Source organism: Lolium rigidum, chromosome 5, assembly GCF_022539505.1.
Source record: "Lolium rigidum isolate FL_2022 chromosome 5, APGP_CSIRO_Lrig_0.1, whole genome shotgun sequence".
In the NCBI taxonomy this organism is placed as follows: Eukaryota; Viridiplantae; Streptophyta; class Magnoliopsida; order Poales; family Poaceae; genus Lolium; species Lolium rigidum.
Genome location: NC_061512.1, coordinates 90,870,671 through 90,881,525, shown reverse-complemented (window position 1 = coordinate 90,881,525; position 10,855 = coordinate 90,870,671).

Below are 10,855 nucleotides of genomic sequence, written 5' to 3'. Positions count from 1 at the left end.
TCTGCATACGGCCGGCAGCACCCCCGCCATGGTTCGCAGCACCACCTGATGCTCGTAGCATCTCCACCTGCGATTGGCAGCACCACCCGCGTGTTGTGGTAGCACCACGTCTCAAGACCAGCAGCACCGTGCCTAAGCGCTGGTAGCATCGACCTACTCGGCCGCCCTTCCCTTGAAGCCCCGTAGCATCATCGTCGTGTTGTGGTAGTACCGTGCCTCAACTTCATCAGCACCGCTTCTCAGCATTTGTAGCATCGACCTCTTCCACATCCCCCGGATGAAGAATCGTTTTCCTATGTAAATCATATATATGTTTGTGCTTAGACCATGAACACACTATGTTCATATGCATGAATATAATGCTTCTAAATATCAATGCTTCCTATCGATATCACTTTCTGCTCATATTTTGCCGCATTTCAAGTTCTGAACGATGCTTTAATCATTTGGTAATATTGTAATTTAACTGTTGACTCTAGGCTTACTATTCTATTTTTACATACACTTGTCTCATGTTTCTTGCATTTTTCGCCACATGTTGCCAGCAAGATATGAGTTTTCTTGAGGTAGCATGAAATTGATGTATTGAAATAGTCATGCTTGTTATGTAGCATACTTCTGTTTCAATCCTGAAAAGTTTGCGGCAATAGAGCCATTATTCTGCCATTTTGTAGTTGTATTGTCAAAAGAATTGTATTTAAACAGTGCCTTCGTTCTTCCTTCATTTCATTCTCATATATATATTACCCAGGATGCATGTCCACAGCTTTCAGATAACATTTTATTTTAATTGCACAACTGGCTTGCCTAACTAGCTTTTGAAATGAAATAATAATGCATGTAGATTTATTTGTTTCCTGCAGTGTTCGTCTCTATGAAAGGGTACAAGCCACAATGGAGATCCATGTTCACCGACGTGGTCTATGGAAGCTCGAAGTTTTGAATTTTGAAGCAAGCTGAACCAGTACAAGAAACAAGCGGTTGAAGCATATGCCCTTTTAAAGATACAAATTTTACACCCCGAAAATATTGTAACTTCGAAGAGTTCATCTATTTGCCACAACTTGTATGCAGTGTCGTCTTAAAATAAGTTGTGCATCTGATAAAGAATGTGTATTACTGTAGGAATTGAAAAATATACAAGGTACCTGCAGCATGATCATAGATGTATTAGTAAGAGGATTAAGTGCTTGCATCTTGTTAATATATGCTATGCAGAAAAGGTTATGTATCAGTGAGTACCAGGGAGCATATTTGTTAGGGCACCGCTAGGCGTCGGACGCCGAAAACATTCTGTGACTTCCAAAACATTCTGAATGAAAGATTGGAGCATATAAATGGCTGTGACTTCAGTGACTTAAGGTAGCAAGATTATGTGACATTAGAAAAATATTTTCTTCAAATACGAATTCGTGGTTGGAAGCAAATGGTTATACGAAATAGTTTATTTTGTTTCCTAAAACTCTGGAATTAGTTTCCTTTAAATTATATGTACGGGCAACAGTAGACAAAGATTTACATCTCAAAAATAAATAAATAGTAGAACAGGATTATGGAAGAAAAAGGTTCACGATCTGCTCGATCCATTGCTTCCTGGCAGGTGAAAGATCACTTTTCTCTTGTAATCAGAAATTTGGTGATTACGGAAGCACATACTAAATTTTGATTTGCTGCCTTGGTTAAGGATGCAGATTTCTAGAAGCACGCTGGTGGACTGGATCTGCATGCTGTACGTGCGATACGAGAGCAGTTAATTCGGGGCCGCTCTTAGCGACGTTAACTACGCAAATAAACGCGGGGTTGGTTTTCTTTAGTTTTCAGATCGCACGGCGTGTGTGCTTCCAATCCAACGACCTCCGACAGGTCCGATCGGAAGCCAATATCGGCGTCCGACGCCTAGTGGTGCCCAAATTAAAGAGATCCAAGAGAAGCCCATCCAAGAACAAGATCATAATGAAGAAGAGAAGCTATTAATTTCATATGATCAGACTATGACAAGGCGGCTAACGGAATATTACAAACAAAGAGCAAAAAAGCATTGGGCCATCCATGGTGACAAAAATACAAGGTATTTCCATAATTCTGTCCTGAAAAGAAGAAGAAGAAATAGAATAGTCCCCATCAATAACACAAAGGGTCAAACCACCTTAGATCCTGAAGAAATAGCGCAATGTTTTGTGAGTTACTTCAAAAATATCTTCTCTTCTTCTACTACTACTTCTATGGGCCAAACTCCACATGTTTTGTACACAGGGATTATACATGACGACTACACCAACTCCACTCCAGATAAAGAAGAGATCTGGAGCATTCTAAAAGAAATGAGGAATGAAGCTTCTCCAGGACCTGATGGTTTAAATGCAGCATTCTACAAAGCAGCATGGAACTGGATTGGAGATGACATAACTAAGCTGGTACAAAATTTCTATCACAATGGCTACCTTCCACAGCAATTAAATGAAACTAGCATTGCTTTGATTCCAAAAAAGTTGCATTGCTCCATTCCTCGGGACTTTAGACCTATCAGCCTTTGCAATGTAATTTATAAGATTATTGCCAAGTCTCTAGCCAATAGAATGAAGCCACATCTCCCAAACAGAATAATAGATGCTCAGCAAGCATTCATAGAAGAAAGGAGGATCTCCAATAATGTGATTGTGGCACAGGAAATAACACACTCTTTTTCCTTATCCTCATGGAAACATCAAGCTTTTATGATCAAGATAGACTTGGCAAAAGCCTTTGACCAAATAGAATGGGATTTCATTTTCATGGCTCTTCAAAAACAGGGATTTAGTGAGCACTTTATAAATCTAGTTAAAGCCTGCATCTCAAATTCTAGATTCTCTGTAATAATTAATGGAAATCACCATGATAAATTTAAAGGACAAAGAGGCATAAGACAAGGCTGCCCTCTATCCCCTTATCTTTTTGTTACAGCAATCAATGAATTAGCTGTAGAGTTACAAGAAGAACTTCTAAACAAAAATATCCAAGGAGTTTCATTGGGTCCAAACTGTCCTCCTATATATTCCCTGATGTTTGCTGATGACTTGCTAGTATGTGGTCAAGCAAATCAGAGAGAAGCAGCGACGATCTGGAACACTATAAATACTTTTTGCAAACGATATGGCCAAATTCCAAACTGGAGCAAATCCTCCATCCTATTCAGCAAACATGTCAATGAGGCTCAGAAGACCTTAATTAAGAAAATCTTTATGGTTGAGGAAATGAACAATCAATCTATACATCTTGGTCAACCTCTTATCTTACCAGCCAAGAACAGATCTCAAGCATATGAATTTGTTCTTCAAAAAATCAGATCCAAGCTCAGTTGCTACAAAGCAAATAAACTGTCGCATGCGGCCAGATTGGTACTTATAAAATCGGTTCTCTCTTCAATTCCGGTTTATTATATGGCCAATATTCTTTTCTCAAAGAAAATATTGGCTAAAATGAATGCCATCATGAGAGACTTCTGGTGGACAGGGATACAACAAGAAAACAAAACCAAGCCAATCTATTTCAAAGCCTGGACAGAAATTTGCAAATCCAAAAAAGAAGGTGGCCTAGGAATCAGAAAAATTGAAGCAGTTAATAAGGCTCTTCTTCTAAATGCTGCTTGGAAAATAGCTACAACCCCGGAAAGCAATACCACTAAAATTCTCAAAGCAAAGTATTTTTACAACACTTCTTTCTGGAGAGCCAATACTAAAGTCCCCAAGTCAGCCTTCTGGACATCTATTCTCAAAGTAAAAGACCATCTTGCTAATGCTACAACTTATCAATTCTCAAGAGGCAACACTAGTATATGGTCTGAACCTTGGTGTCCTTTCTGGAAAGACATCCACAGTCTTCTTAACATTCAAGACAACAAATTCGTTTACCCTGACTCTGTTTCTGATCTATGGGTACCTAACACAAAAACCTGGAACCTATCTCTACTCACTACTCTATTTGGTAGCCATATAGCTAATGAAGTGGCAAACATTCCTATTTGCAATGATGGTGGAGAAGATGTCTTGATCTGGAAATATACCCCTTCAGGTATTTGCTCATCTAAAAGTGCTTATCAAATTTTTGACCCATCCTTCTATGGGCATAATGCGGGACCACATCAAATTATCTCTCCTCAATCAAGAAAGATTCTCCAGGAAATATGGAAATGTGGTAACATCCCACCAAGAGTTCAAGTTTTTGGTTGGAGGCTTATGAGAGGAGCAATAGCCACTGGTTCGAGAGCTGCAGCGAGATCTAAACATATTGATCAAAGATGCATTAGATGTGGCAACAATGAAGATGATTTCCATCTTTTCTTTGATTGCAAATTTTCTCAAGCTGTTTGGTTTGCTTCTCCACTTGGTCTCAGAGTTGAAGGACTGAAACGTTTAGAAAATACTCATATTCAGGAAATCATAGGCTACATTCTCACGTCCTACAATAACAAGGAGTCAATTCCAACAATCCTAAGTATCCTTTGGAGCATTTGGAAAGCAAGAAATGATCTCTTATTCAACAAAATCAAGTGCAGTCCAATGCAAGTCCTGTACAAAGCCAAAGCACTCCAGGCATAAAAAGAAACTTTCATCATAACAAAGACGCCAACGAAAACAACAAAAGAGGAAATTGAAACAAGCTACAATCAACCACAACGTGATTGGAAAACAATAGTAGGAAGTCCCAACATTTTCACTGATGCAGCCTGGAATTGCAATGTAATACCAATAAATGCAGGCTCAAACCAAAAGGAAAATACTGGAATTGGAATCTACTTGGAATGGAATAGAGAAGATCATGAAGCTATTTATATTCAGGCGACGTCAAATGCCAACTCAGCATTGCAAGCAGAGGCTCAAGCGTTGGAAGCGGCAGCGCTAGTCGGAAAAGCTTTACAAGTCCAAAACCCAAGATTCCTAACTGATAGCTTAATTCTAGCACAAGCAATTCAGAGAGGGGATCCAGCTAATCATCCTGGTGTTGCGGTCAGAAACCCACCGGCGGGCAGCGACGGGCAACACCGTAGAGCCGGGAACAACTCAGGGCTGCGGCTGGCCCTGGTCCCTCAGAGCGACGGCCCGCAAAGCCTTCTGGTCACACGTCCGATGCTGATGCAAGGGCGTGCCACCTGACCTATACCCGGTCAGGAAGGTGTTGGATGATGCCTCGCTTAGTTTCCTGCATGGCATACACGTAAACATTAAATACGAGCCTCGATCGGCTCTCGGGTTATCCCGTGAATCGGCTCAAAGAGCCGATCCACCCATGATTCGTACAAGGTGTCCGAATATATGGTGGTCCTGCTTGATCAAGATAAAGCTAATGCGATCTACGACGATTTAGGGTTTTCACCGCATAATCGGATCATCCTACTCACGATTGGGCCTCGCGCTCGCGTACGGTGATCGTGAGCCGATCCTAGACAGGGCCTAAAAACCAACACGAGGTTGATCCCCGGAACATCCTGTCTAGGGCTAGCAAACGACACCCTACACGCCGCTGGATCCTCCAACCCTTTGTAAGGCCTAACTATTGCGGATATTAAACTAATCCTTGGAGAACAAGGAGCAACCGTAACGGATCGGATCTACTAAACGATGATCAAGCGGGTGCCGCCCCTACACCTAGGATAGGTGTAAGGGCGGCTAGATGTATAAGGGTTGCACTACGACAGCATATGATACGAAGAACAATGCTAACCCTAATACATCTAAGATAACTATGTTGCTCGCCATCAAAAAGGCTTCAGCACGAGCAACCCATGAACAACGTAATAAGCTTGTGCTGCCTAGATCGCAAGATGCGATCTAGGCAGCATGGTGCTTACCGGGAGAAACCCTCGAGACGAAGGAGTTGGCGATGCGCCGAGATTGATTTGTGTTGAACGTTGGTTGTTGTTTTTCCATAAACCCTAGATACATATTTATAGTCCGGGGGACTTTCTAATTCAGGCGTGCACCTAACCGTGCACGGGTAAAACTCTAACTTCTAAACGACACGTATCCTACTATGTTACAGATACACAGGCAATTAGCCCAAACTTGGTACATAAGGCCGATTCATGTGTTCCTTCCATGTATACTCTTCAAGCCCATCTTCAATCGCGGCCCACCTCTGATCCGGTCAAATTCTGGTGATAACACATGCCCCCTGGTTTTGGAAATGACATTTCCAAAATCATTATGCTTATCCCTCATCGGGTCATGTCATGGCGTCTTGCCTCCTTGACTTTATCACCAATCTAAACAATTCATCTTAAAATGAAGGAATGTCTTCACTTAACTTTGCCGATAGCCAGAGTCAAGCACTTCCCAAAAGAGCCGATGGTACCACATCAGCCTCTATGATAAAACGGGAGTAAGGCCAACCTAATTGCCCCTCCAAACGGTAACCTGCGCCCTTCGTCTGAGAAACTCAGATCCCCAAATCGCCGCCCAGGCAGCTCCACGAATCTCAGATCTCAGCCGCGCCGTCCCGATTCCTCAGCGCATCCAATGGCGGAATCATCCAACGCCAACGCCATGGTCTCCGGTCTGAAGGTAATCCTCAACAGCCCCCTTGTCATGTGCATCAATGTTAGGAGTAAACAGCAAACACCTGAATTAATGTTCTATTCCATTATTAATTTTAGGTTTCAGACATCCTGCTGCCACATCCTTCTCTCGCAAATTCTATGTGCCTCGGTCCTCGTTCTTCCGAGAGTCCCGCCCTCTTAATTTCATGCGAAGCTAACAGAATCCCCTTCGTGAATCGGAACTTAGATCCGACCTCCTGGGCCGACTGCCTGCGAACCTGGCCTAATCCTCCTGAGGGTTGGGTGGCATGGTACAATAGAGTATCCAAAACCCATTATGCCACCTGGGAAGCCATAGGGATAGCCGATGCCCTGTCATTATCATTGTCTCCTCTTGAGAAGAATGAAAATATTCTGAAAACTATCGCCTACTTCTGGTCTGACGCACTGAACTGCTTCATGTTTGGCCATGGCCCTATGACACCAACTCTGCTGGATGTAGCCATGATCACAGGCCTAGACATTGCATCCCCAAGCCCTTCGCATTCAAACTGCCGAGAGTCCCTTTCACCCTTTCTTCTAAAAAGAGTGTACCAGCTGGGGAGCCTACCTCAAACGTTATATGAAGACCAAAGGCCCAGTGGATGAGAGAGAACACACAACCTTCCCGAACTTCCGGTTGGAGCACTTCATATTCTCGTGGCCCATCACTTGCCCCTACCAAGAATTACCTTTCACTGGCCTATGAACCGGCCAAAGGCACCCAACTTGGCCTAGGCAAACTGTTTCTTGGAGAGGTCTATCGATCTCTTCAACCGATGTCCATCAAACTCGTTCTCTCAAAAGACAGCTTAAAACCGGCGGCCCCTGGTGGTTTATTCAGTTGTGGGCGCAGCTATACTTTCAGAACCAGATCCCAGACTTCCCACCTTTGACCACCTGCACCTTTCCAGATGTTAATGGAAAGGACATCCGATGCACCAGCTATGGCCAAGCTTTGTATGGTCTCCCAGGCAGCAGGCTGATCCCTAAAGAAGCCGCAGGGTGGTTCAAGATCTTCTTCCAAGGTTTGGACAACCCCCTGTTCTTTCCTTATACCGAACCGGAGAACTTTGAAAACCCAGTCTCCTTTCGATTGGATAACTTTGCCGATGACGTTAGCACCCAGCACCTGTATTCCATCATGATTCGTCCTTGCTTCCTCCCCGTTGGCATGAGTACCTCGAACCGGATCATCAAGCCTGGTTACGAGTGTTACCAACCGGTGGTGGTAGCCCGACAGCTTGGTCTTGGGCAGGTGCCTCCACACTTCTTCTTACACCACCTGACCGCAAGCAGAGCTGAACTGCCTGACATCCTTACTGGCCAAAGATGTTATACCTTCTTTGATGCCTTGGCCATTCCAATTCCCCACGACCTCCGTTTCTCCTTCACTACCGATGGTTTCGAGACTTGGTGGTCCATGTGGAAGACCCATGTCTTCAGAAGGGCTTTAGGACCGCTGCTGAGACAACTTGACGCCGAGTATGACGCCCCGTGCACCGGTACCATTACTCAAACATTTCTTGTAACCGCTTATGGTGATTGTCCGTGACCTGACTCCATCTCCCGGCAGCAACAAGATGGCCCGGCTCCCACGCAAGCCGATGGCTCCCCCTTCGTATTCCTTCCTCCGGCCCCAGTGGTTCTCTTCTCGCGAGCTCGCCACCTCCGAAGAAAGTCATAATGCAGAGTCGGCCGATTTCACCGAAATCGGCTCCCAAGAGTAAAGCATCTTCGGGGCCGGTTGCTCCCCGAGCCTCGACTCGAGCGAGGACGGCGGTGAGGAAGGTGGGCTGTCGAGAAGACCCCGAAGCGCAAAGCTCCTGCCCGGAAAGCTTGCACGTAAGTTGATTCGTGTCTTGACCGAACACATTTGCCTTCCCAACCTTTGTAACATGGTTGTACCTCTTCTTTCGGACTTCCACCGAAGAGAACTCCGAGTGAGGGAGCACAGTCCAGTCCAAGGGACTCCTCCCCAGGCGATACAGAGAGATCCACCACACAGAGCCAGACGGACTCGCCAACGTCGGCTTCTAGGAAAAAGTCGACTCCCGAGCCTGCTGACCTTCAGGCTCCGGTCCAAACGGGGTCACGCATGAAGCGTCGATGCGTCAAAAGGGCTCGCAAAGGCCCACAAGTCTCCTCGCCGAGCAAGGAAGTTTCAAATGTAATTACCTCAACAGCTCGTATTCCACATCGTCTTGTTACTAATTGGATTGCCTCACCATTTCCCTTGCAGACTAATGGGACCTCTAGCGGGGACGTTGAAGAGGTGCCGATGCCATCTGCTACCCTTGGCCTATCCAACTCGCCGAGCGTGACTGACCAAGTGGCTAACCTGGCCCAGACTACCGCAAAGCCTATTGTCACAACATCGGCTTCCCTTCCTTTCTTGGGAGAGGTAAGCTCCACTCTCTCGGGCCTACTCTTTTCCTTTGTCGTATGCTCATGCTGCTCTTGCTCGTTTGTCAGGGTTGTGATCCTTCAAGCTTGCTGACGTTCGACCCCGACTCCATCGAGCCAGCTGTTTCCAAAGCAGGTGAAGAGCCAGACCCTAGCGCGGTCCATGGCCCGCTCCAGCGTCTCAAAGTTTTGCTCTCCTCCTTGGTCGAAACCCTGGTCGAGAACCCCGAGGAAATCAAGGGCATCCTCGAGGACATCCAGCCCCGTCTCCCAGTGACGTTGCAGGTTAAGCTTTGGCCGGCAGTGACTTTGTCAGTTTTCAGGTCAAGGGTGCAGTCGGCTCGTCAAAGGATTACTCTTCGCCGCGCCCAACTCCCGTTGAGAGCCGATATTGCAGACAAATGTCAAAGGCTCAACGAGAAGAAAGCCGCTTTAGACGCCAAGACCGCCACTTCTACCCATAGTGTCAAACTTGAGACCTTGCGCAAGGAACTGGAGGACCTTGAAAAGAGGGCCAGGGAGACCAAACAACTTATCCAAGATGAGGAAACCCTCATTGCTCGCTCCCAAGAGGAAGCAAAAGGTCTCACAGCTGATCTGAAGACCGACCTGGCTGAAATTCGTGCCCTGAGCAGCCAGCTGGTGATGGGGAGAGACGAGGACGACGAGGCCGAGATCGTCGAGGTGGATCGAATACGTGCCGATGCTCTTCACGCCCTTAATGCTTTTCTTCAGTAGGGCCTCTTTGTGTAAACTGATGCATGTAAACTTGCTTCGCTGTACTTGTCTAAAGTTGACTGCCGTGCATCGGCTTTCTTAACATTCTGAAGGTAATGTCTGTGCATCGGCTCTGGTTGCATGTACCGATTTGTTTTTTTTTACTGGCCGATTTCCCTATCGGCCCCTTTTTACTGGCCGATTTCCCTATCGCCCCCTCCTTTTTTTTGCACATGTATCGGTGTCGCACACGTTCATCTGACTAGGTGCCCCCCCGAGCCGATTCTGCCAGGTACCTGCTGATATCGGCTCTATGGTTGGCCAAGGCACCACATGCGAACGTCGGCTCTGTTAGGACCAGTGTTGACTTCTTCCAGCTTCATCAGCCGACGTGAACCCCTGTCCTAGCTTTCCGTCACCTGTGGGGTCGACACCACATACAGGGAGAGCATGTAGTACGGATAATGCGGGCTGATCTCTGGAATCGGCCTCCACCTTGATTGTAACCAGGACCTTTTGGAGGTGTCGGGGCCGATCGTGTGGAACAGCTTCCTCCGTGTCTTCGCTGTGAGAGCAGCTGCCCTCATCTCTGCCCTTACCGGGGTGGTGCCCGAGCCCTATCATATTGATGTTGAACGAGACTCTTGGCCGGCACCCTCCGGGGTAAGTGCGCTCCACCATGTTAACGGCGGATGCCGATGAATTCGGCACTTCTGGTGCTGCCAACGCGAACGGCAGCGATGGACGGGACTGGAGTGGCATCTCTCCTTGGTAAGTCCCCAGAGCCGGTTCTGACGGAGAGTACTGATGGCTCATGATTTCCTGGATCACGCGCAGAGCGACACGCTCCAAAGTGTTCACCAGGCTCTCGCAGTGGCGGTGCGGCGAATGAGCCACCATGAAGTTGATCTCCCGACACGGCGACCCGGTGCGTTCTTCCGACGGGGCGGACAGGTCCACTCCATCGAGCGCGCCTTCAGGTGAGAACCCCTTCCACCCGATGCCATGGGAGCGGGTTCCGTGGAAAGAGCCGATGAGGTCGGCTCGAGGATCGCCTTGATCTCGTCATGCTTCTTCTTGAGCTCGTCGATCGGATCCTCGTACTTGACCGGAGTGCCTTCCGCCATCTCGGATGTAGATGGCGATGCGGTTGATGTCGAAGATTGTCCCACCGGGCGTGCC